Below are 26,846 nucleotides of genomic sequence, written 5' to 3'. Positions count from 1 at the left end.
GGAGGTTTAAGTGAAGTTCCAACTGGATGTAATTATTCAAATAGTCGTCAGATTTCTATTGCTGTACAAAACAATTCCACAGGTGCATTTGTGCCTTCGCCGATCGGGATTCGATGCCGCCGTCTCACTGAGCAATCTGAAGATTCATTTTGGACGTTTACATAATTTTGGCTATATTTTGCTTCAAATGAAATCCTATACTTTAAGATAAAAACATATAGAACAAAAGTCAATTCTGAACAGAAATATTATTGTGCAAAAGTGTTAATCAGAGCTGTTTCATGTGAAAGTGTTTAAACTGTACCCTGGATAGCCGGTTTATTTTATCACTTTTCCTCATGATTCTGACAAAGCAAACTGATATGAATCTTCAAATAGAATTCTCTATCAATAGAAACATCAGATTACTGCCCAGGCATGCCTATTAGAATAATGTTCGTTTTATTTCATTTTTTTTGAGCAATTTCTATTCGTGTATCCCCGTGTCTTTAACATTCACCTAACCTATCTCTTATTATTTGGGATGTCGAAACGTAATTACCATTACAAAGACATATCTTCCTGTTTGTGGTTCATTCTTGCTAAGGTGCAATATTGAGCCCATAACAAGTCTCAAAGAAAGACCCATATGGTGTTGATTGACACTTGAATACAATATTGCATACCGTCGTGGTGCTACTATGTACATGTTTTTTTAAAGACATCATAAAACTTGATGTTCTCCCATAATTTCATAATCATTCATCGGAGCATCTTTAAATGAAGTTGAGTCTTTGATGAAAGGGTCTGCGAACAAGCTAACGAAGAATACTTGACTGCTCGTCTGGTATTGACCAATCGAAATGGAATATGTCACAGCATTCCCTGCATGCTTACTGTGCGATGATGGAATCAAACCCTACTACACGCTAAAGATTTTCGTTGCGACTCGATCTCGGGACAGAAAAAAAAAGTCAATATTTTTTCAAGGCCCTCAAATCTGGAATTCCATCCACTCTGATGTGAAATGTAAGAAAACGGTACAAAGTTTTCAGGAAGCTTTAAAACGTATTTTACTTGAAAGGTTTTCTGGAAGTTACCAATATCATTTTACGAATTTATAAGAGACTAGCAAGATAGGGTGTGTTTGTGAAAATGACATCTTGTGTATTGCTAATATGCGCTGGTCCATGTTTTTGTCTGTGTATGCATGTGTGTGTATGTGTGAGTGTGTGTGTGTTTGTGTGTGTGTGTGTGCCAATGTTTTTCTCTGTATATACAATGTATTTACTTTTCCGGGATTAGTTTTAAATAAGGCCAATTGCTTTCTCACTCACCCCTTCACTTGATATCTTTTGCTGTTTGTTTGCTTTGTTTGTTTGTTTGTCACATTGTCATTTTATTCATACCATTGTCACATTTTCTGTATGCATATTTTATTAAGTGAACGTAAAGGAAATGATAAACTAAAATCATTTAGAGAGCAAACTCGCGGATATGTAAGGGTGCAAACTACACGATTTATTTGTAAGGGTTGATTTTTTTCCCCTTTTTTTTTCATGGATTCATGCACGGTAAAGCCTAAGGGTAAAATGCATGCACATGAAAAATGTAAGCACATGTTTCCGTGTGCTTGTAAACACCACATTTTAGAATGAATAAAGACTAGCTGTGATAGTGGAATTTCTCATGAATAAATAATAAAGCATTAAAACCCTGGCTATTGTTCAACACCAATGTCAGGGTGTTAACCACATACTCCCATACACACCCATTGACCCCTGTGCAAAGTGAAAATTTTGTACAGAGGGTTGGAAATAGAGCAAAATCTGTAACATAACTGTGAAATTGATCATGGTTTTTATGAAACTGATTTGTGTTTTAAACCACCTCCAACGAAATTGTACACTATACAACTATCTCCCATATCAATGATAGTGTTATCTGATATATAGTTACTGAATTATTAAGAATCAAAGTGGATTTTTTTTTAAAACGCCTATTAATCCATAGAATACATTCGATGCAAAATAATGACATGGATGCTTCCTAGAGTGTCAATTCACGGACCCAGTAGTTTGGTCACCTGGTGTGGGCATGTTCATTCTTTTCTTGAACATGATTTATGAATTCAATGAATTGTTGAGTCGTGCAGACTTATGTGCACATAAGTTGACTCCCAGATGGCTCATTGTACAGCTCGTTCATGCGTGTTTGAGCTGAGCATCTAGCGCAAATTCCATTTCCATAGCAGATCAGCTCTTCTGAGGCTTTTCGTAGCGGCTTACTGCAACTCTAACTTCAAAATTGTTTTGTCCACTTCATAATATCAAGACCCCGCAGATTCCTACCACGTGGAAAATGGTGAGTTAAAACATCATCGTAAAGCATGATTTGAAATATCCACAATGTTCTCGACCAAGGCCTTACTCTCGATATTACCCTTCATCAAATTTCTTGTATCTGTTATGTTTTTGGTTGTATAGCCATGTCTTATAATGTAGGCTTGCAGGCAGTAATATTAAAATGTTCATTTTAGAGTTCTGTTAAAACTGGCTAGTTTTATGCGTGCTGTTTTCTGTTCTATTTTGTTTTGTTTCGTAACCATTCTGTGGAATTAGAGCAGCTTTAGCGATAAAATGTCTTGCTAAAGACGTCATGGCATTCCGATTTCCGATTTCAGATTCATTTATTGTTCATTTAGGAAATTCTTTTTGTTGGTACATGGGCGTGCACATAGGAATATCTACATCCATGCATAAACTCACATATATTCATGTACATGTACACATTATAAATGATACAATTTTTACTACATACACAATTATACAAGCATAATTTATACTCACAATACAGTGAACACATACATAATCACAAATTTCAAGTAATTATTTATATTTACCGATCAACAACAAAACAAAATAGTTAAGAAAACGTGGAATCGGATATTCCTATAAGAAGTGTATCCTTAACATAACCTTTACGCCACCTCCCCCCCCCCCCCCCCCACACAAACACACATCCCCAAGGATAATACATCGCGTCGTGCCATACCACATTTGATTAATAACGAATAAAAGGAACGGAACTGAAGTTGATGAATAATTGTTGATAAACTTATGGATAAATAGACTAGTGTACTAACTAAACTTATAATGGCAAACATTGCACGCTTATCTTTATGCTGGGATAATTCTCTGTAGTCAGGTAGTGTTAGTGGTAGACTTAGGATAAGTTCACCCTGTATGCAGCAAGGCAGTGCATAAAAATTGAACTATACATTAAGCTGCCATGGAGAGAGTTATGTAGTCACATTTACATAAGTTAGCTCTTCTGCAAAATTATTACACACGCATGAACAGTGGCCTTGAACTCATGACACTTGATTTTCCTTTTCAGGTATTCAAGCAAGATACAATAATTTGCGGGCATTCTCCTGATCACGTAAACTGATATGCAATTCTGAAGGACAGAGTGATTCCTCAACAGAATATGTAAGTTTCATTAATGGATTAATCCGTAATACATGTACACTTGTATATGTATTTTCAGGTTATTGATTCATCTAGATTTTCAGCATGTGATATCCCTGAAGTATATTATATTAAAGCGTATTATTACACATGAACGCAGTTTTATCAGTTACTATAACGTAGCCACCGTTTAGTGGGTTGCGGAAAATTTGATAAGACTATAGTGCAATTTTTGATACCATCTATAATCGAGAGATATGTTACTCAAGTGGACCATTGCGATCATTCATTCTTGCCTTTTCCGTTCTACGTCTTCTCAGTTTTTTTGGACTTTTTCCTGAAAACTCCATGATGGATTGTAACTCATACAGGCAGCATCTCTACCCCGCAAGAATCTTCATTTTTTTTTTCATTTTTTATTTATTTATTTATTTATATATTATTTATTTCATTTTATATTATTTTATTCATTATTATTATTATCTATCTATTTATTTATTTTTTTGGGGGTAATCTTCTTTTCTGTAACCAGTATTATCAAAGTAAATCAAATCAATGTTATGAATAAGTAGAGGGGGCTATATTTTCACTTTTTTGTGTGTGGTAGCAGGATTAGAGGTGTCAACCATAATGGGCATCATTACACCCATTGCCATGGCCAGCACCCGGACCATCATCTGTGGCAAGCTCAGCAACAGCTGAATGGCTGAGGGCTATAAGTCTTACTCCTTTCCTAACTGTGTAAAATATACAGCAAACTGATGTTAAATTGGCATGTAATTTGATGTTGTCTTACTTTCTCTGTTAAATTGTTATTTTATGTTATGAAGACTTTGAGTTGGTCAGGAAAAATGTGGGAATATTTGAATATGCCCTATGTCATAAATGTATGCAGGCCTACATAAAAGGTGTGTATTTTCATCTCAGTCCAAATTCGCCACATTTTTCTTTTCAACATGACTTTACTCAGGCTATTCCACATTTATTCTTTTTTTTTTCAGCTCTAACTTAGTGATGTCGGCATGCTGTCTCCTAATTCCCCGTCTGCCTGGAGAGGACATGCTGTATGTCTGTGACAAAGTAAGTGCTGCACTTTTATTTTTTTTATGGGAGACGGGAATTCCATCTGCTTTGTGACTAGAAATATAAGAGGAATATTTCTTTGCAACATTATCATGTTTTACTTATATGACACAGAGCTGAAATAAATCTATCCGACCGGATTTGTTTAGAAACCAATATCAAAGCTTAAAGGGATGGTATAGTATTGGTGGAGGTGAGGATTTGGGCTTTTAACTTTTTGTGATATATCAAGAACCTACTTATGAAATAATAGAGAGTATGCCATTCTAAGAGGAATTCTAAAGATTATTTGATGAAAATTGGTTTTGAAATGGATGAGCCATCCAAAAACAAAATAAAACGCAGCGATCGTGATAAAAAGTGAGTCCTATATTATATTATTATTGCTCTGTTTTGGATATCGCAGCTATTTCAAAACCATTTCTCATTATTTCAGCAAAAGACGTTAGAAACCTGAAGTAGATCTATGCAATCAATTTAATTTTCCATTTTCTGGTCAATGGTCATAGTTGCAACCTGTTAGTTTATGTAAGCAACAAAACCGCCTATAGTGTAAACGACCTATTTCCTTCGAAATTTTATTCAGTCATTATTTATTCATGCCAAAATCTCTTTCAGAACCTGGCAGGACTAAATCCCACAATCTTCACTGTGAATGCTGCGCACTATTTGGCTGGATGGTTGTGAAATCTGCCCGAATTCCTGTATACAATCGTGTCTTCCTTCGCTACAATGTTTCCGGCCTGCTGTGCTCTGTGGCTTCAGTATCCCAGACAAGGCAGAAACACCCGATGCATACTTCAGCAGTACATTGCAAGCCTTGATCTGAACAGGCAACTATCACGAAGAAAAACCTACGGCATTTCATTAACAATATTGTTCAATAATTGTCTTGATATAGTTTACCAGCCTAAAGTTTTCATGGTGTATACTTTTACAAGGAATTGTCACCAGAGAAATGATGCTGTTCAGCTTGTCCCTCCGTTCGTACATCAGTCTGTTATCGATTATGGCAACGTTGTATCACGAAGGGAAATGAAACGAAAAGTACAAGTGGACAAGTTAATGCAGGGAGATTACTTTAGCAGTTGAACACATCGTCACAAATTGAGGAATATCGGAAAATCCGTTGAAGAGCTATATATACACATATATTTAGAGTTTCAGTGCCGCCATTACGAGATGAGAAAGCTACATCTTTGACGTCAACCATGGAAAATTATATAAAGAAATGTAAAGAAAATAGGCATAGTTTCACGTTTCTAGCATTACAAAAGGAGCACTTGATTTACTTCTTCCAGAAGGGGGTGGGGGTAATATTACCCTTAACATTATGGCAACGACAAATGAGTGGAGGCAATTTGTACTTTTCATTTAGAATCAGATTTTATGGAATTCCCTTGATATTTTCGTCATATACGTTTCCATACATGAAAGTGACACTAAAACTTTAAAAAATGCATAACTTCCACTGGATCATACGATTTTCCATGTTCACTTATGTGTTCTTATGATATTGCTCCAATCCACGGGTACATTTTGGTTTCATTCCCCTTTAAGTACTGTTTGAGGTATCCAAATGAAACTTTGCATATGTATGTACGATTGGATGAAGTTAATTCTTCCACCTTGTGGGTGCCAGCGTTCAAGGTCAAATATTGTAGGTCATTGTCAAATTCTACAATGTCATTTCGTGCTCTTTCTTTGTATCTCACCTTGTAAGCACTGTCGACATAGTATCGTGGTGTTCTTTTAATAACTTTCCACACTTTTGAGCTATATGACCACCAAATTCACTCCCCAGAACATCTAAAGATGGCTGTCAAGTGTTGATATTGGTGAAGTCCGACTCCGTCAACAGTCAAAAAGTCAATGAGCTTACATTTGAAAATCAGTGTAATCACAAATTCGATATGTGGGCAAGACATCACTTCGCTTTTACCTTGTTAGATGGTGAATATTTGTGAAGCTTCCGTTTCTAATTCATACAGCATCAGCATACCTTATGTCTGAGAATAAAGAAGATTATATACTTTGGCAACAGCGTGTAAAATTCGCAAAATTTTATTTTGTGCCTTATTTGCTGAACAAACGTCGTAGGAGGACTACAACCTGCCAGGCAGTATGGCGGAACAATTACTCTATTATTAGCGTCATAGTTAATGACAATGATGTATTTCTGAAGCATGCTATTCATTAGATACTTTTGCAATGACTCCATGTATACTTTTAATCGAACTAGGTATATAATCATCAATGTCTTGTACTTGAATAACGACAGAATGATTTCGGTGAGGAAAGTTTTCTGTCACGTCATTTAGGAATAAGGGAACGTGTCAATATTATGCTATTTGTTCCATAGTTACTTCTGAAGTGGTTAAATGTATTTTCCTTTAAAAAAAAATCATTTTATACATACCTACGTTGCATCCAGATGCTTATTCGTTGAAAAATATGGGCAATGTATTCAAAGGACAAAGATCATACACTAATGGGCCTAGGGTATACAACATTTCACTCGTTGTTGTTGCTGTTTTGCTTTGTTTTGTTTTGTGTTTTTTTTTTGGGGGGGGGGAGGGGGGGGGGGGGGGACACGGTTCAAAGTGTCCTGAAACCTTGTATAATACATGCATTTAGTCATGTATGATGCCAAACTGTTCCCGCTCATACGAATGCAGCCGTTTCAAGGAAATAACATAAGATTATTCTTATACTCCATGATTTGGTAATGCTTAAGTGGTTCATAAGAGTCCAGTGAAACTGTGTACAGAACAAAAAGTGGATTTGACAATGGTATACGATATCCGCAATTTACTCTTTGACGGGGTCTATCATCCGATTAATATGTATAAGCACGGTAGTCCCCTATTCGGAAACTACAAGTTAGATAAGCTGCAATCATTTTGCACGCGACCATGGCGTTATAGCCAAAGGTGATCTGCAAATCCCTGTGTGCCTACAGAGGATTGGAAAACGTAACAACTTTCTATGTATAGAACAACGAAACAGAAACTGGTGCATGTATTATTCTCAGTCACTTTGTTAGTCATTATGATGATTTGCTCATTGCAGTTCCGGAATCTCAGCTCGAGGGACTCGAATTGATCACCCAAAACAAAATCTGAATACATAACCATGATAACTGCGATTCTGCCTAGTCTCCATTGGTAGCCCATAAGGGCTGGTATCAAGTTCGATTTTCATATTATAATTATACCTTGTATTTAGATGTTTTCATCGAAATGCCCGTATACCTGAATATGGTATGCGTATGTCAGTTAAGTATCTAAACCATAATAAATTGTAGTCGTAATCTAAGTGCCAAGAATCTCATGATTTGAATAAGTGTGAACACCAAGACATGTCGTGATAAGGACTTTAAGACAATTGGCATCGTCATTATAAAACAAACTCCTAATTGTAAGACATGTTTTAAATTTTAGATAAATTCATGTCTATGCTGGAAACATATCTTTTTGATGATTCATGATGACGTCACTGTTACATGAATATTGTACGCATGGAAATATGTAGGCCTATTCGTTTAAATGCATACAGACAACTTGTTAAATCCTCTTACTTTTTTTTATAGATATGGTGCATACTTTAGAAATGTACGAAGCATGCTTTTGTTTTTTGAGGCTTTGTGTACTGGTAAGAAGCATATCTTATTCTTATAGATTATGTGAATAAGTATACGTATTCAAGTACGTTTTGAATAAAACGTATCCAGACAAATGTATATCATATTTTTACCTCTTCCTTCATGCAGATGTATGCTCTTGCCTAGAGGGTTTGTTTGATAGATAGTGATAGTGCTCACCTCATTGGAAAGGTAATTGGGTAAATATTTGGTTTTAGTATGTCATTCAAACACAACTATAAGTTAACTTCTACATTAACATTTCAAAACTCACAAATTCCACGCACACATTTCATGATTCACAGGATCCAAATTACACCAATCTTATTTACTTTGCAGAGTGCAACAACAGCATAAGTTTGATATACTGAGCAAACAGGCTTGCATTAGTTCGCACTATTCAAGGTTTAAAGTAGTTAAGTAACCAAATTGTACCTTGTTATGTGATGCTAAGTATATTTACCTTATAGGTATAATGTTGCAAATATGTGGTGCTTATTTCATCCATAACTGTTGCAAAATTGCTTCTTTAAAGGAGCCAATCAGTGTCACTGCCTGTTCCTCTAGAGACGCAATATTGCCCAGTAATCTCAAGGTTCACTTGAGGTTATACTGGGCAACATTGCGCCTCTAAAGGTGCAGACAGTGACACTGACTGGCTCCTTTAAAGAAGCAATTTTGCTGCAGTCATGGATCAAATAAGCACCACATAGGTGCAACATTATACCTATATATATGGCACAAAATCGCACCCTCAAAAGAGGCTACAATTTTGGAACTTAGGGTGCTTCTTTGCACCCTCACGAAAGGTGTAAAGTTGCACCAAAAGTAGAGGCAAGAGAGGGTGCAAAGTTGCGCCGAAAATTAAAGGGAGAAAGATCGCACCCTCAAGAAAGGTGCATCTCAGCACCAATTAGTGTGGGTGGAAAGATGCACCCTCAAGAAAAGGGTGCAACTTAGCACCACTTAGTGTGGGTGGAAATATGCACCCAAGGGAACCACTTCGCACCCTCAATAAAGGGTGCAATGTTGCACCTTCTTTGGCGGTGCAAAGGTGCACCCACAGGTTGCAAGGTTATACCCTTGCGCACGGTACCACTTTTGCACCCATTTCTCGAGGGTGCAAGATAACACCCATAGGGAGCCACCAGTGTGACATCACTTTGCACCCTTAAAAGGTGCAAGAATGAATCATTTTTTCTTAGTGTGTATGGAAGGTGGAATATGGAACTTGAATTAAAAAAAAACCAAAACAACAACTAAGAAATGGAATCAAAATGGATCGATATGGTTTTGGACGTATAGGACCCCTAAGATATTCTGGGATATGGCTACTTTGTATTTCCTAATATTACATCCATACATACTGTTAGGGATGGATTGAAAGAGACAGAAAGGTCAACAGGAAAGAAATACATCCAATATAATTAAGATAATTAAATGAGACTTTGAAATGAAAATAATCATCAAATCGTACGACAGTGAAAGAAGGCCCGTAGAAGTAGTGTGTGTTGATTGAATTCGAACGTTCAAAGTGCGAATTGTGTTCCTATCAATGAAATTGAAATACTACCCATATACTGTTCGCATTCAGTTTTCGGAGTTATCGTGCAATAGAGAGGTTGCCTCGTCCGTCTGTTTCTTGATATCCTTCAAGTGTCTAGCAAGGAGCGTAAGAACAAAAAAGATGACCTCGGCTGCTCCTGCAATCATAAATGACACGTTGAAACTATGGAATCTATCGGCAAGTGCCCCTGAAATATGGTAAGAGATGGAAGAAACAAAACAAAACAAATGCATCAATGAAAGAAAGGATGCTAAGATCTCGGATCTCTATTCTTTTCTAGGCTGATGAGCAAACATTTCTTTTTATCTTATTTTATCTTATTTTGGACAAAAGACGTGAAGAAAGAATTATCACTACCCAAAAATGAAATTAAACAAACAAACAAATAAACAAACAAAAACAATAGCGAGATTTTTTGTAAGTGACAAAACTAGAACTGGTGTTAACGCTATCTCAACACTATAGCACCATCTATAATTGCGAACTTGAAATCAATCGGTGTTAGCATGTTGAACTCAAAAGTATAATGACCGAGGAGTCATCTACGAGCTCGCTCAGTACCTCCTATAGCCTGGCTTCCAGATCACCTGTCTGTACTATTGGGCTCACACCGGTAAATAAAATGGACTGTCCCCAGACCCCTTCACAAATTCGTACCAAATATACCAAAATAAATGAAGAAAAAAATTAACCAAAAATCAATGATGTAGTTTGGCAAAAAAATGAATAGCTGGAGACATTGAGTATGAATTCCTCTACAAACTACATTTTGGTTGGAAGATGAAAGCTTCTCTGATGGAATTTGAGGGGACTATATTTCTTTGGCTGTTTGGGTACGTGTACGGAAAATAGGTGATTTTTTGAGTGACAAGAACTCGTAGTCTGGCTTTGAACCGGACCCTTAGCCAGAATTAGAGCAGAAGAACCCACCCTGGAAATTGGATGGATGACAGGGTATATCTCACTTATCCAGGTTGGTGAAGATGAAACACCTCATTTCTCCCAGCTATTTTACAGAATTTTTTGAAATTTGAATTTTAACACACGTCTCTATCGGGAATTATTTACCCGTGTGAGCCCTATAGAGAATGCACACAATGCATACAAGTCTATGGGAAGTATTCATCCCATACAAGCTCTGCTGGTGTATGTTGGTCTTGTATTGTGTCAGATCTCTTCCTCCCTCCCCCATCTCCTCCATACCCCCCCCACCTCTCTCCTCTACCCCCCTCCCCAACTTTACCTTGCTACAATTTGTTTTCTTATTATGTTTTTGTGGTACCAGGTACTAGATCTTAGTACATAGCAGTCATCAGTATCACACAACTTGGAATGACTGTTATTTTAATGTATTTCTTTGTTTTGGCTACCACTGAAACAGCTCAGAATACATCAAGTTAGTCTGTTTGACAAAACAAACTCTCTTTAAATACTTTGTAGGCAATAAGGTGATGATGTCACCCCATAAGCAAGGAAAACTGTCTGCATCTATATGTATTCATCTTATGAAGAAGTGATCAACACTGCAAGAATTTATCTTAAAAAAATCCAAAGGTCATGATTTTCCAAAGTGTCCCCTTTGAGAAGCTTTATAACCCTTGAATGTGTAATTTCTCATATGATGTAGGGGCAAATATAACCAAAAACACATTTATGATGTTAAAAAGTCAAATAAGAAATATGACCTCCACTATAGGGCTCACACCTGTAAATAAAATGGACTGTCCCAGACCCCTTCATAAATTCGTACCAAAGATACCAAAATAAATGAAGAAAAAAATTAACCAAAAATCAATGATGTAGTTTGGCAAAAAACTGAATAGCTGGAGACATTGAGTATGGATTCCTCTACAAACTACATTTTGGTTGGAAGATGAAAGCTTCTCTGACGGAATTTGAGGGGACTACATTTCTTTGGGTACGTGTACGGAAAATAGGTGATTTTTTGAGTGACAACAACTCGTAATCTGGCTTTGCGGACCCTTGGCCAGAATTAGAGCAGAAGAACCCACCCTGGAAACTGGATGGATGACAGGGTATATCTCACTTATCCAGGTTAGTGAAGCTGAAACACCTCATTTCTCCCAGCTATTTTACAGAATTTTTTGAAATTTGAATTTTAACACACGTCTCCCAACCAAAATGCAATTTGTAGAGGAATTCATACTCAATATCTACAGCTATTCAGTTTTTTGCCAAACTACATCATTGATTTTTTATTATTTTTTCTTCATTTATTTTGGTATCTTTGGTACGAATTTGTGAAGGGGTCTGGGACATTCCATTGTATTTACGGGTGTGAGCCCTATATTGCTTCCCGGAATAATCAACGCCCTCTAACGACGAGAGAAGTCAGGGCCAAAGAGAATTTTCTCCTCTGTAGTTACTGGGGAAAAACCACAGAACTCTTCTGTGGGAAAAACTCTCCGGCAACGGCCGTGACCTCGTCGACGCGGAGGGCGCATTTTGTGGAATCGACTCTAGTTGGCAAAGGATTCTGAAAACGGTACCGTCTTAATTGGTTATGACGTATAGTTCCCATTTGTAACGGAATAATCCAAATTATCGGAGTTTCAAAGGGGTTCAATGCGGGCACAAGAGTGATTTAGGAAATTATTTTCTTTAATCTCGTTGCATATCATCGTATGAAATGAGACTGTAATACCACTTTGGACTCTGCATAATATACCAACAATGTAATTATTCATACTAACCTGCTAGTGGAACACCAAGCAAGGTCCCTATTCCCCTGAGAAAGGGATCTACTCCCGCTACAGCTGGGAATAAATCTGGCGGTGAGAGCTGTCTCAGGAGAAGGGGAATCAGAACGCCCCTGGCGGATATGCAAAGAGAATTTATACCGCTTCCTACAACCATCATGGGGTACAAGTAGAGAAGCGTGTCGAGAAGCAAGGTAAGCCCACTCAAGGCGGTTGCAATCAGGTAAAGTTCGAGAAGATACTCGCTGTGCCGCACTGAAAAGAGTCCTGTGCCAAGTCGACCAAGAAAGTTCGTCCCAGCAGCTACGCTACTCAGCAATATGGAACTGTCTACCGGTGCCCCGCTTCCATACGCCCGTGGTATCAGGAACGTGTGCCAAGAATCTGACATGAAATTGAATGGGATGACGGTGGCCAAAAGTAGAGCCAAGTGGGGAAATCTGCTGAATAAAATGTAAATCAAGCCTCCAACTCTCCCGGGACTTGTCGCCTCTTCGCGATCTGGAGCGGACTGTCTTCCACAACATCCACTACATCTCCCACTATCATCACTCAATTTCTCTACTAGCATCTGTTCAGCAGCTTTCATCTCGTCATAATTTTTTCCTTTATCGTCTGAAGCGGAGCTGCTAACTTCAGTGGATTCTGAAACCTGACACGAAGTTTGACCACGGCTGCCAACTGCCGACTGGTAAATATTCCTAGAATCTTCCATCTCCCCAACTGTCACTGATGAATCGCTATTGCCTTCAGTAGAAAGGTTCTCGCTTTCTGCATCCCTCTCGCTGTCCATCGTCCCTAGTAATCTTGAATTCTCTCCTTGATCCGGTTGACCATCGCTTTTCATTTGGTGAGTGGGCATAGGCCTACTCCTCCCCACCGTGGGTACAACCAATAACGAAATGGGGATGCTGTGAAGCGCAAGTCCTCCTAGCATTAGAATGGCACCTCTCCAGGAGTATGCCTTCGTCAAGAAATGACCAATCCATGGGAGTAATATCATCCCAAAGGATAATCCAGTCAGACTCACGGAAACGTAGATATTAAAGAATGCTCCGGCTTGGGCATTCAATTCAAGTATTGAGCATATTGCTATCACACAGCTGCCATATCCTGGAGATAAATGGGATGAAATAATCATTTCAACAAAAGTTATGAAGAGCATCAACCCCTCCCCAAGAAAAGTCCATATTATTGATTTCACAAAACCAGTCAAAAGTTTATATTTTGTTATTTTGCTATTTCGTCCCTCTTTATATAAGTTTCTGGGTTGCTGGCTTTGATTCTGCAATTTTCTGTCTGGAAAGCTAAATTTTTATCAAGATCAAACATGATCTAGGAGAACCACATGTTCTAGGCTTTCAGGAAGTTATCCAAATTATAATCAATGTAATTCCAAATAACTGTAGTGTTCAAAGCATATAGAAATTCTCAAAGATGGAACTTGTGAATTTTCGGAACTTCAAAAATCTGTGCATAATGCATACACGTGGCGCGCCAAATCTGCCTGACAAGCCTGAAGTTGATTTGATTTTTTTTTCTTGACTTCTAACAGCTGAAGTTGATGAACACATAAACTTTACGGTTACTATCTTTTTTTATTTGCTATTATCATTAAGTCAAATATTTATTATTTTCATAAAATTTTCATTATTCTGTGAATTGTTTAGCAACTAATAATAAGAGAGGACCCTTCTTTTGCGAACTCTCTGTTGTTCTGTAAAAGAAGAAAAACCGACATGTTATAAAGTTTGTTGTCATGAAAATTAGTAAAATCTCGATTCTTTGAAGTGCCCGTTAAAATATACGTCTTTACTGATTTCTTTTTCTGGGGGTATTTGAGGATTTAGCACATTTTGCATTAAAAAAAAAATCAAAGCACGGTGATATGCAGCATGCAAATGTGTCAGTGCACAATTATAGTTTCTGTGTTTTGAGTAATTTTTCTGGGATGATTTGTTATCTCTTCATACTCTCATTCTAGCCCCTCCATCTGTCTGTCTGTCTGTCTGTCTGTCTGTCTCTCTCTCTCTCTCTCTCAAAACAAAAACAAAAACATAAGAATACGGTTTCATGAAACTATATATTATACAGGCAATAATTGTTCAAGTAATAATTGGGTCGTCTAGCAGGGAATACAGCCCCCCTGGCTGTAGTCTGTGGTCAAAGTGTGGTCAAGCATGTCGGTTTCTGATTGGATCCCGCTGAATTATCACCTTTTGGAACAAAAGAAATGGATTTATCACGTTTTGGAAAAAGAAAATGTTTTTTCATCGCCTGATTTCTCTTTCTTTTGAAAAGAATCAATATACTTTGAAGAGTTTAATGTATGGCAGTAAAAACACATTCACACTTTAATGTTTTACAATGGCACATTTTGAAAAGGAACGCTTCACAAACAGATCAATATTAGACAATTTACACCGTTTTCATGTTTTGCTACATACAACGTATACTTTGTTTCCTTTTTACACATTTATTGTTACTACTAACACCAAGTAAGAAGTAACCTATAAAAGATAAAAAGCAGGAATACGAGATTGGATGGTAAACTGGCTTCTCGTACTTTGGTTTGAAATACAGTGTTTCCATATATCTAGATTTCATCTGAGCAAATAATTTTTGATGACACCTAGGGCTTTCATGCAACAATCCAAAGAAAATATGCATATTAATTAACACCAAGAGAAAAAGTTGTTAAGACCGTCTTGATTTCCTTTCTATCAGCAGCTGGCCTAGACTTTGCGTGAATATATTTCGAACATAAATGAATATTATCAATATTGCTATTTCTCTTTTTTTCTCAGCCATTGTCTTGTAACGTGTGTATTCTTGATGGTGAGTCATAACAATGTCAAGTGGCACTAATTAGTTGTCACTCTGTTTATGATGTGACAGTGATTTCCCGATACTGTTGTTTAATATGATTTGTGAAGGGCCTCAATGTGAGCGATTACAATTTTCTGTGCACTCCTCAGCGGTTGAAGTACCTGGTACTTGTAGAAGACAGGGGATCCGCATTGAACATATATTTCTTTTTTTCTCAACTAAATCAATGCAGCCAGTCTGCCTAGACAAGCGACTTCACACCAAGTCAACGACCTGTAATATTATCTCCAGAGAATCATGTTTCAATCGATGATGGGTCTTTAACCCTTTCTTTGCCAATGAGTTGAATGTGCACAAATTTCATACAAAAATCTTTGGACAAGGATTTGATATGGCGCGCAGAATATTCGGCATCCTGCATTTTGTGTAGAGCCCAAATGAAGAGTTTATTTGCAAAAGGGGCTACATCCATTTTTGATGAAAATTTAGTTATTAGCATCACTGCATAGAATCCCATTTGATTTAGTTACAGTGAAATTTTCAACTCCAGACAATCATTTGAAAAGAAATTATAGCAAAATTGAATTTTGATTTTCCATACACTTGTGTACAAATTCTCACAAACAAACCAGTTTTTCTCTAAAGTACTAAAAGTGGAACTAGCCCCTTTTGCAAATGAGCTCTTCATATATACTTGTAGCCAATGCATAATATCAAACTACACTTTCATTGCAAAAAGAGGATGATACCTAAATATATGCGTTCATTGAGTGAACACATCAGGTAAGGTTTAGGAAAAATTGACAATCCGTTCAAGAGTTATGGATTTTCACATTTTCAGTGCCGCCATCACTAGATAAGAAGACAGCGATAGTTCTTGACGTCATTGTAGGACAACGAAATAGAAAAAAAGAGTGTGTGTATATATATATATATATATATATATATATATACTCGTAGTATATCCGTTTGGTATATATCCGTCGGGAATATTGAATTTCACATGATTTAAGTTGTTATGAAAAGTAAATGTACCCTCAGCTTAAAACTGATAAGTCTCAAGGGTGGTATCATTCCCCTACTTTCTAAAAAAGGTGAGTCAGTTGGTCTTTCATTTTGTAAAAAAAAAAAAAGGAAATATGTTGACTTCTCATAATTTCTGTCGTGAATTGTCCTGCATTGACGTCACTAACTGCTGTAGTCTTCTTAAATGAGACATGCACTATCAGTTCTTGCAGCACATAATCTATATGTTATATATTCGTCACCATTCCCCACAATTAAATTTTAGTCTCCCTGGTACTGAATTCACCAGCTTCAGTTGCTTCATAACACAGGAGCAACATTAATTACTGATTTTTCAACTCTCAAACTTTTGAGAAATTACACTGGCAATTTCAAAACAAAACTACAGTCAATTTCAAAACAAGCAAGACTTTTCTTGACTATGCCTTCAAAGATCGTTTGCGAGGCATTTTCATAGCTCAAGAAAGTATGGACCGTTAAAAAAACACTGATTTTTTTTTTGTTCGAAATACTTAATAATAGTACTTTGATAATCAAACACAGTAGGCAAAGAGATTTCATCTTTACTTTCGCATATCTTAGTATGGCAATAGAGGACGACGAATGAAATTTTACGCAGGAAATAATCGACAGAAGGGGGTAAGAGAACAAAGGGGGAGGGAGTGAAAATGTCAGTTACCTCAAGATAATCATGCACTCACCTACTAGCGCCATTGAGGCATTAAATGTGGCTTTGGACGTTGCCACACTGGCGAATATCAAGCCTAGCGGAAAACACATGGTGCTGCTAACCAGGAAGCAACGGGCGTAGCAGGGGGCGAGACGTCTGTATAGCCATCCAGCCAATGGCGCTGTGTAGTCAAAAATTAACAGAATGAAAAGGAATGTACACTAAGCAACAACAAAAAAAAGAAAAAAGAAAAGAACGAAAGTAAACACTTTTTAATGTTTATATTTCTCAAAGAATATTTGGATAAAAGTGAATGTATCATATACCATTATATAAAGTAATTTAACTGGATATCGACTGAGTACGTCAATAAAAGGGGAAACTTTACGAATAATTGAGCACCCTTGTTTTTCTCTTCCAAGGCACTAAAGTAAAAATTGCAAAAATGAACAAGTTGTCATTCATGTGCAACTTCTCTTCCACATAACAATAAGAACAAAAGACAAATTTAACACAATTAGAAACATGAAATAAGAAAAAAAATAAACCTACGATCTCTATAGTATTTTTGAAGCCCAAAATATCAATAAAGGCTAAAGATAATGGAGAAAAATGAAAAATTTGTGTCAAATCCAAATCTAAATGAAATAAGAGAAGAAACAATACAAACAAAAATGGTAGAAATTTGTTTCTTTCCAAATTAGGAAAATTGTAAGTTATATTTGGTTCTTAAATTTATCTCATTAATTCTGAAACCACTAAATAAAAAGAACGAAATAAAGAAAATGTGTTTATCTAATCATCTTTGTGCAATAATTGCCTATGTCGTTTGACGTTTAAGCTGACAGAAACTTCTTATTTTCCCTCTTTATTTTCCCACTTTCTTTTTGTTTGAGGTTATAAAGAGATAAAGAGAACGAAAGCTTGTTTTTGCTATTTAATTCATGTCTCTCTTTCTGCTAGACTGTTTTTTGTTGTTGTCATCGTTGTCTTTAAGAGCATTGGCAACTGAAAGACAACAAGTCAAATTTTGCAATTTTTACTTTGGTGCCTTGGAGGGCAAAAACGAATATGTTCAGTCATGCGTAATTTTTTCCCTTTGTCTCAAACTACAAGCTTGATAGCCAATTAAATTACTTTAAATATGGTATGTAATACACTGATTTTCATCAAAATCTTCTAGTAAAAATATTAACTCAAAAAAGGTTTTTTTTCTGAGTATATATATATATATATATATATAATATAATGTATATATATACATGATATTCTATAAATAGTAAACGACATTGGTTTCAGTTCAATTTGTTTCACTTCTCCACTTTTTCAAATGAAATCATTTATCACAGATCAACAACATTGTCATCAAAACATAAAAAGAGTACTTAAAGAGTTCCTTAAACGAAATAGATATTTTAACACACATGATATGTACAGGCGAAGAAGACCGTCATCATTAAGCAGTTTGTTTTGCTTTGGGTTTTTTTTTTATTAGGGAGGTAATTGTAGAAGGGTCTCGCAGAATCAGACTGCCAAGAATAAAAATCGAAAGATACAGGAGAACATTCTTGGTTTGAGCATCCAAGATGACAGTAGACAGATTAAGGAGGTTCAGAGAGAGTTTGAAGGACAAGTCCACCTTTATATACATGTGGATTGAGTGAATGCAGCAATATTAGCAGAACACATCAGTTAAAGTTTGGGGAAAATCGGACAATCCGTTCAAAAGTTATGAATTTTTAAAGTATCTGCGTAGTCACTGCTGGATGAGAAGGCTACTACAGTGTATGATGTCATATGCGTACAACCATATAAAGAAAATAAAAAGAGAATTTCACAAAACTTTGCTTTTTGAATAAAGTGCACATTTCTTCGACTTGGTACTGACATATTTTAGGGGTAATATTATTTCCTCTGCCTTCTGAAAGAGAGAAGTCAAGTCATGTCAAGTGTTCTTTTGTTATGCGAGAGAAGTGAAAATATGTGGAATTTTCTTTATTCTTTCTTTACATCGTTGTACTCATGTGACATCACAAGCTATAGTAGTCTTCTCATCCAGCCTTGAGTGAGCAGAAACTTCAAAAATTCATAACTTTTGAACGGATTGTCCGATTTTTCTCAAACTCTCAATGATGTGCTCTACTAATATTGCTGCATTCACTCAACCCACGTGTCTATGAAGGTGAACTTGTCCTTTAAGGATAGTAGGTCTATGACAGTTATTATCATTACACTGGTAAGCCGATTATGGGCACAATTTTCATATGGTGAATATGATATGGAATTTAATGTACATTATAGGCCAATTCAGAATTGAGTTTGCTGACATTGAATACAGGACCCCCTCACCCCCTCCCTTTTCCCCAGTTAATGTGCAGTGCAAGTACTAGTAGTAGATTGCATTGCAAGTTGAAGCCCAAAGGCTCAGTTCGGAGAGCGCCAAACACAAACCGACAAGATTTGTATTTGTACACTTTGAAAGAAAACCGTGGTTTAAGTTAATACACAGAAGTGATAATGAGCTATTCTGAAAGTATGAGGATGAATGAGGATGTATCCTACATGATTGTGTGCGCTAGGGTGTTTGCGCGAGATGGATATGTGCCTATGACGCTGTGCAGTTAGAATATTGATGATTTGCAGGGGCGGATCCAGGAATTCCGTAAAGGGGAGGCGCCTTTGCAAAAATTAAAGGGGGGGGGGCGCACGCAACCCCCCCCCCTCATTTTTTTCTTTTTGTTTATTTTGTTTAAACCAAAAATAAAGAGGGGGCGCGCGTCCGGTGCGCCTCTCCTCTGGATCCGCCACTGATTTTGTGATACGGATTGTGTTATACTCGAAGATCACTGTATACAATGATTAAAGGCGGACGGTTCTAAGTATAGACTGTGTCAAATACATTACGTGATCACTCGTTTTTAAACCATTAAAGCTCAAGTGAGTAGATTTTAGTTTGAAGAGAATGTTGTAATTGTGTAATATTTTTGTGAGTGTGATAGCTAGAGTGAGCTTATGGTGAGGTTATGACACCGATGTAATGTATAAGTCAACAAAGCTTTATTTTTTTCGGAAATGAGTTTGAGTGTTTAGGAGTGCATAGCAGTGTTTAATACGTGATTGTGTAGGTTTATGGGATGTATGTTTTTCTATGAAAGTATGATAATGGCTGTGTGGCTAAGCGTCTGGGATGAACATGGATGAATAAGTGGGCAGGCGTGTTGATGGGCATGTGTATGTGTGGTGAGTGTGCATCCCATGTTTGTGAGCACCCCACATGACTATATGCATATTGACTATTGTATTCTGCATGGTCGTGTATCGGGATACCCTGTATGTCAACGTAAGTATGAGTTTGTGAGCCTGGATAATATGTTTGTGAGCTAGGAATATGTGAGTGCGTGTGTGGGCAGGCAAGCGTATGTTTGAGAGTGTAATTCACATAATATATGTGTATTAATGTAAAACTATATGTATATGCGGGTCTGGCGTGTATATTCGATATGACTTGATTATCTTGATTTGATTTATTCGCTACATGCCATTTTTTTTTCAAATACATCAATGTTCTGCAATTTCATTAACATAGTACAAAATAACAGTAGTATAAATGAAGAGCTAGCAACCAAAAGGCGCTAAATCCATAGAAAAATGATGAATTTAGCGCCTTTTGGAAGCAAGCCTTTCAAATACTTTCAACAATTATCATCATTAATTTTTCATCAATTCTACAATACATCTGTCATATATACATATATGTCTATTTAAGTAATTGAGGTTTGTGAACCCGGATTTTTTTTTTCTATGTGGGTGATTGTGTGGATGGGCGTATCGAGTAGGGAGATTGCCTGTGGGTGATGGAAATGTTCGATGCACGTGCCTGTGGGTGGATACCCTCCATGCAAAGAGCTACTACTCCATGTATGTCTGCCGTTTATGTATGTCTGTGTGTATTTATGTTGTTTCGGGGGGGGGGGGGGGAGTGATCTTCTTTGGATTGTTGATTCGACACCAGCGTAGATTATGTGTGTGTTTGTTTGTTTTTTGCCATCGTTTTCTTACAAATTGTCCGCATATAAGATATCCGTCCACTTATTTTGCAGAAATCTCACACCCACAATCCATGAGAAGACCCACCAACCCTAGTCAATTCAAAGTTCTCACACAAACGAGACACAGATTGAATAGGTAGTCTACACTATTGTTTGTTAATTTATACTACAGTCATTTTTTTCACATTTCTATCAACTTTAGGCCCTACTACAGATTTCTTTTTTTTTCTTAGATCATACAAAATATACTGCATTTCGTTTGCCTTTTTCACACGTCATTCTGCTATTTGCAGAAGTGCCAAACTGTATATTATTGAAGGTAATGAAATGAATTACTTCCAAATGATTGCTTTCATGTTTACTGTCATATAACCATTGACGGTATCTTGTTTCTTTTTTTGTTTGTTTTGTTTGTTTTTATTGTTCCATATTCCACATTTCAACAAATAAATAAACCCTAGACATAACAATACAAAAGCATGGATGAATTGTCAAGTACAGCATTTACTACAATTTAACATGTGAAATATGAGGAATCTACATAGAAGCATTGTTTGTAGGGTGTAGATTCCCAGATGCTGATGTGAGATTAATTCTTACTTGATATTTACAAATGAAAGGAATGACAATTTGTGAATTAGGGAAATATAAATGTCGAAGAATTAAAAAAAAAAGACAAAGAAAAGACACAGAAAACAAAGAAAACAATGTCCGCGGCACAAAACTTCTGGAAGGTTGCGTGATCACCCGAGCGAGGCTACAAGTCAGATACAGTGTACAATAGCAAAACTACAAATTATGCATATCGGCAAAGAAGGTCCAGGAGATAATAAGAAATCGCGAGCGAGGGACGTGTTACATAATCGATATGTCGACAGAAATACGAAGTATGAACAGCGAATATCGAGGAGGATTAAAGAAAAGCCATAAGTATGAATTCAGAAAAACTAATTTATGCTTAAATGAATTAAGAGACTGGAATTGGATTATCTCTCTATCCAAATCATTCCAAACTTCAGGTCCTGTAGTAGTTATTGTTTTTAAAGCAGATACGGTCCGTACGGGAGAGAGATGAAAAGAATACTTTTTGTCTCGTAGGGTAAGAATGGACTTCAGTATTTTTAACAAACATGGAAGAAAATACATCGGGGAGACATCCTGAGATTAACTCATACATAAATGATCATTGTCATACCGTGAATAGCGGATATATTTCTACCCATGTCTTTGGATTTCGCCGTAGATCGTAAGGTAAGCCAACAAACAAAAGTATTATGTCCATTTATATATTAAGTCGACATACCCGGTAAGTAGGACATTGCTCCAAATAGCCCCACTGCCGTCCCGATATCAGCAGCCGTCGTTCCGAGGCTGGCTGAGAGCTCGGGGAGGAACACACCCATCGTTTTCATCAAACCAGACTGAAAGAGGCACCTAACGAAATATAAACCTGCAATGAATATGCATCGCTTGTGAATTATGTCCGCTTCCGTCATGATTAAAAAGTGTCCTTTTATCAGAGTCACGGCGCAACACTAAATCACGAAATTGTATTCCACTGTCGTACCAACGTTCATTCATTCAGTCTTCACTTTTCAAACAAGTAGCCAGTGCACACGGCGGATTGATACCAATTAAAGAGATTTCGACGTTAAGGCCGTGTCACACCTTTCCGGGCAAGCTACGCGGGCTTGTTGTGAGGAGGGATTTTCCAGCACGCAGGAGAATTTTCCGCGGGCGGACAAGAATGTTTGCGAGTTTCGCACTTGTTTCTTACCTGCTAGACGCGTGCTACTAACCTTCTACTTGCGTGTATTCCGTGTGACCTGCGTGAGAGCTTTGAAACCAATCCGTTTTCTGTTACGGTGCTGAGAAGTACCAGGGGCGTCACAAGCTTTTTTTCAAGGGGGGTGCGTTTTGACAGTAAATGTAAACTGTGAGATTTTTTTTTTTAAATTGATTTATTGGCTCCTGTGTCATCATGTACATTTACACATACTCTATATATTGTACATAATCGTGATTGTATACATACACGAATCTTTCGCTATGGAGGACTATACGGGGTACATTATGTGACGGTGTGAGATCCTCGGCGATGATCTATTCCGCTCCTTCAGTGCGGAGGGTGTGGGAGGGGGATACCCCCTCCCAAGGTAGGTTGTTTTTTTTTTTTTAATATAAAAACAAGAGTGTAAAAGTCGCGCTTATAGAACATAGTAAAATACTATAACGGGGGTACGTTTTATGTGGCGGTGTGGTGTCAGATCCTCGGCGAGGGAGCGAAGCAACCGAGCGGGAGAGGGTGTAGGAGGAGGATACCCCTCCGAAGGAGGGATTTTTTGTGCAAAGAAAAAAGGAGAATTGCATAACAATTAAATGCGAGCGAGTGGAGCGAGCGAGCTTGAAAATTTTGATATTTTACAATCCCAAACATTTTTTTTTCGCTTTGGAAATGAAGGGGGGAAGCACGGGACGCAACTGCTGGCAATTACTGGCAGCAACATGAGGATAATGGCATAACGATTAATGCGAGCGAGCGTAGCGAGCGAGCTTAAAAATTTTTGACATTTTACAGTCCAAAAACTGCCGTTTTTAGCTCTATCTTTTCGCTTTGGAGATTAAAGGGGGGGGGGGGGAGGGTGGTGCACCGGGCGCAACTGCTGGCAATTACTGGCAGCAACGTCAGCAGAATGGCACAACGATAAAATGCGAGCGAGCGAAGCGAGCGAGCTCGAAAAAATTTGGCATTTTACAGTTAACTAAAAATGTTGTTTTTAGCTACATCTTTTCGCTTTGAAAATTAAGGGGGGGGGCGCACCGGGCGCAACTGCTGGCAATTACTGGCAGTAACATCAGGAGAATGGCAAAGCGATTAAATGCGAGCGAACTTGAAAATTTTGACATTTTACAGGCAAAAAATTACCGTTTGTAGCTATATTTTTTCGCTTTGGAAATTAGACAGGGCGCACCGGGAGCAACTGCTGGCAATCACTGGCAACATCATCAGGAGAATGGGATAACGATTAAATGCGAGGGAGCGGAGCGAGCGACCTTGAAAAATTTGACATTTTACTGTCAAAAAAACTTCCGTTTGTAGCTATATTTCTTCGCTTTGGAAAAGTAAGGGGGGGGGGGTGGCGCACAGGGCGCAACTGCTGGCAATAACTGTCAGTAACATCAGGAGAATGGCATAAAAATTTAAATGCGATCGAGCGGAACGAGTGAGCTTGAAAATTTTGACACAGACAAAAAAAAACTGCCGTTTGCAGCTTTTTTTTTTCGTTTTCGAAATTAAGGGGGGCGTATCGGGCGCAACTGCTAGCAATTACTGGCAGCAACATCAGGAGAATGGCATAACGATCATATCGTCTGTATCACTTCAGTCAATCTATTTTCCTTACAACGTTTTTGTTACCTCAAGGTTCCTCAATATGTTTTCTCAATTTACTTTGTTTTGATTATGCAACCTTATTCTATGTTACCAAAGAAAGTGAAATGTTTATGTTCTTTTCGAAAAAATGAAATAAAGTTTGAATTGAATTGAACTGAATTGAATTGAATTGATCAAAATGCGATCGAACGGAGCGAGCGAGCTTGAAAATTTTGACATTTTACAGTCTAAATACTGCCGTTTGTAGCGATTCCTTTTCGCTTTGGAAATAAAGGAGGGGGGGGGGCGCACCGGGTGCAACTGCTGGCGATTTAATACTGGCAGCAACATCAGGAGAATGGCATAGCGATTAAAATAATACGAGCGAGCTAAGCGAGCGAGCTTGAAAATTTTGACATTTTACAATCCCAAACTGCGGTTTATAGCTATATTTTTTCGCTTTGGAAATGAAGGGGGGGCGCACGGGGCGCAACTGCTGGCAATTACTGGCAGCAACATGAGGATAATGGCATAACGATTAATGCGAGCGAGCGTAGCGAGCGAGCTTAAAATTTTTTGACATTTTACAGTCCAAAAACTGCCGTTTTTAGCTCTATCTTTTCGCTTTGGAGATTAAAGGGGGGGGGGGGTGGTGCACCGGGCGCAACTGCTGGCAATTACTGGCAGCAACGTCAGTAGAATGGCACAACGATAAAATGCGAGCGAGCGAAGCGAGCGAGCTCGAAAAAATTTGGCATTTTACAGTAAACTAAAAATGTTGTTTTTAGCTACATCTTTTCGCTTTGAAAATTAAGGGGGGGGGGGCGCACCGGGCGCAACTGCTGGCAATTACTGGCAGTAACATCAGGAGAATGGCAAAGCGATTAAATGCGAGCGAACTTGAAAATTTTGACATTTTACAGGCAAAAAATTACCGTTTGTAGCTATATTTTTTCGCTTTGGAAGACAGGGCGCACCGGGAGCAACTGCTGGCAATTACTGGCAACATCATCAGGAGAATGGGATAACGATTAAATGCGAGCGAGCGGAGCGAGCGACCTTGAAAAATTTGACATTTTACTGTCAAAAAAACTTCCGTTTGTAGCTATATTTCTTCGCTTTGGAAAAGTAAGGGGGTGGCGCACAGGGCGCAACTGCTGGCAATAACTGTCAGTAACATCAGGAGAATGGCATAACAATTTAAATGCGAGCGAGCGGAACGAGTGAGCTTGAAAATTTTGACACAGACAAAAAAAAACTGCCGTTTGCAGCTTTTTTTTTTTTTCGTTTTCGAAATTAAGGGGGGCGTATCGGGCGCAACTGCTAGCAATTACTGGCAGCAACATCAGGAGAATGGCATAACGATCATATCGTCTGTATCACTTCAGTCAATCTATTTTCCTTACAACGTTTTTGTTACCTCAAGGTTCCTCAATATGTTTTCTCAATTTACTTTGTTTTGATTATGCAACCTTATTCTATGTTACCAAAGAAAGTGAAATGTTTATGTTCTTTTCGAAAAAATGAAATAAAGTTTGAATTGAATTGACTTGAATTGAATTGAATTGATCAAAATGCGATCGAACGGAGCGAGCGAGCTTGAAAATTTTGACATTTTACAGTCTAAATACTGCCGTTTGTAGCGATTCCTTTTCGCTTTGGAAATAAAGGAGGGGGGGCGCACCGGGTGCAACTGCTGGCGATTTAATACTGGCAGCAACATCAGGAGAATGGCATAGCGATTAAAATAATACGAGCGAGCTAAGCGAGCGAGCGTGAAAATTTTGACATTTTACAGTCCCAAAACTGCCGTGCCCACCCCCGCCCCCCCCCCCCAACCAGTTACGCCACTGATTGGAGACCTAAAACGGGGGAGGAGGGTGTGGGCGGGGTATCTCCCTCCCATGCGACGGATCTTTTGCGTTTTCTGAATTGATAATCCGTTGCACAATGAATGAAATATACCTAAAGGCCGTGTCACACCAGCCTTGCGTGCGACTTGCAAAGAACAATTTTGACTACCCGGAGGTCCCCGTAGATGATCCGCACATGACAGTACCTCGCATGTATCTCAAAAGTAGTCGCCCGGAGGTGCGCACGCATATTTTTTTACCCGCAACCGTGTTTAGGCCCTGTCACACCTTTCCGGGCAAGCTACTCGGGCTTGTTACGTGTGGGGATTTTCTAGCATACCGGACATTCCTGAGGGCGGAAAAGGATTTGTGCGAGTCAGCGCATGTGTCTTACTTGCTGGACGCGTTATACTTGCGAGTATACTGTGTGACCTTTGTACCAGTCGCGTGGGGGCTGACAACTCAGTGAAGGAATTCCTCTAATGGAATGGCTGAAATCTCACAGAATTTCATTGTCTTGGCTGCATACGGGACTGCGAAGTACCTGCGTGGGAAATGCCAGGGAAGTACTGCCGCTAAGG

Source organism: Diadema antillarum, unplaced genomic scaffold (assembly GCF_040938485.1).
Source record: "Diadema antillarum isolate AM-2024a unplaced genomic scaffold, OU_Dant_1.0 seq00000523_RagTag, whole genome shotgun sequence".
Taxonomy (NCBI): domain Eukaryota; kingdom Metazoa; phylum Echinodermata; class Echinoidea; order Diadematoida; family Diadematidae; genus Diadema; species Diadema antillarum.
Note: the sequence above shows the minus strand (reverse complement) of the source record.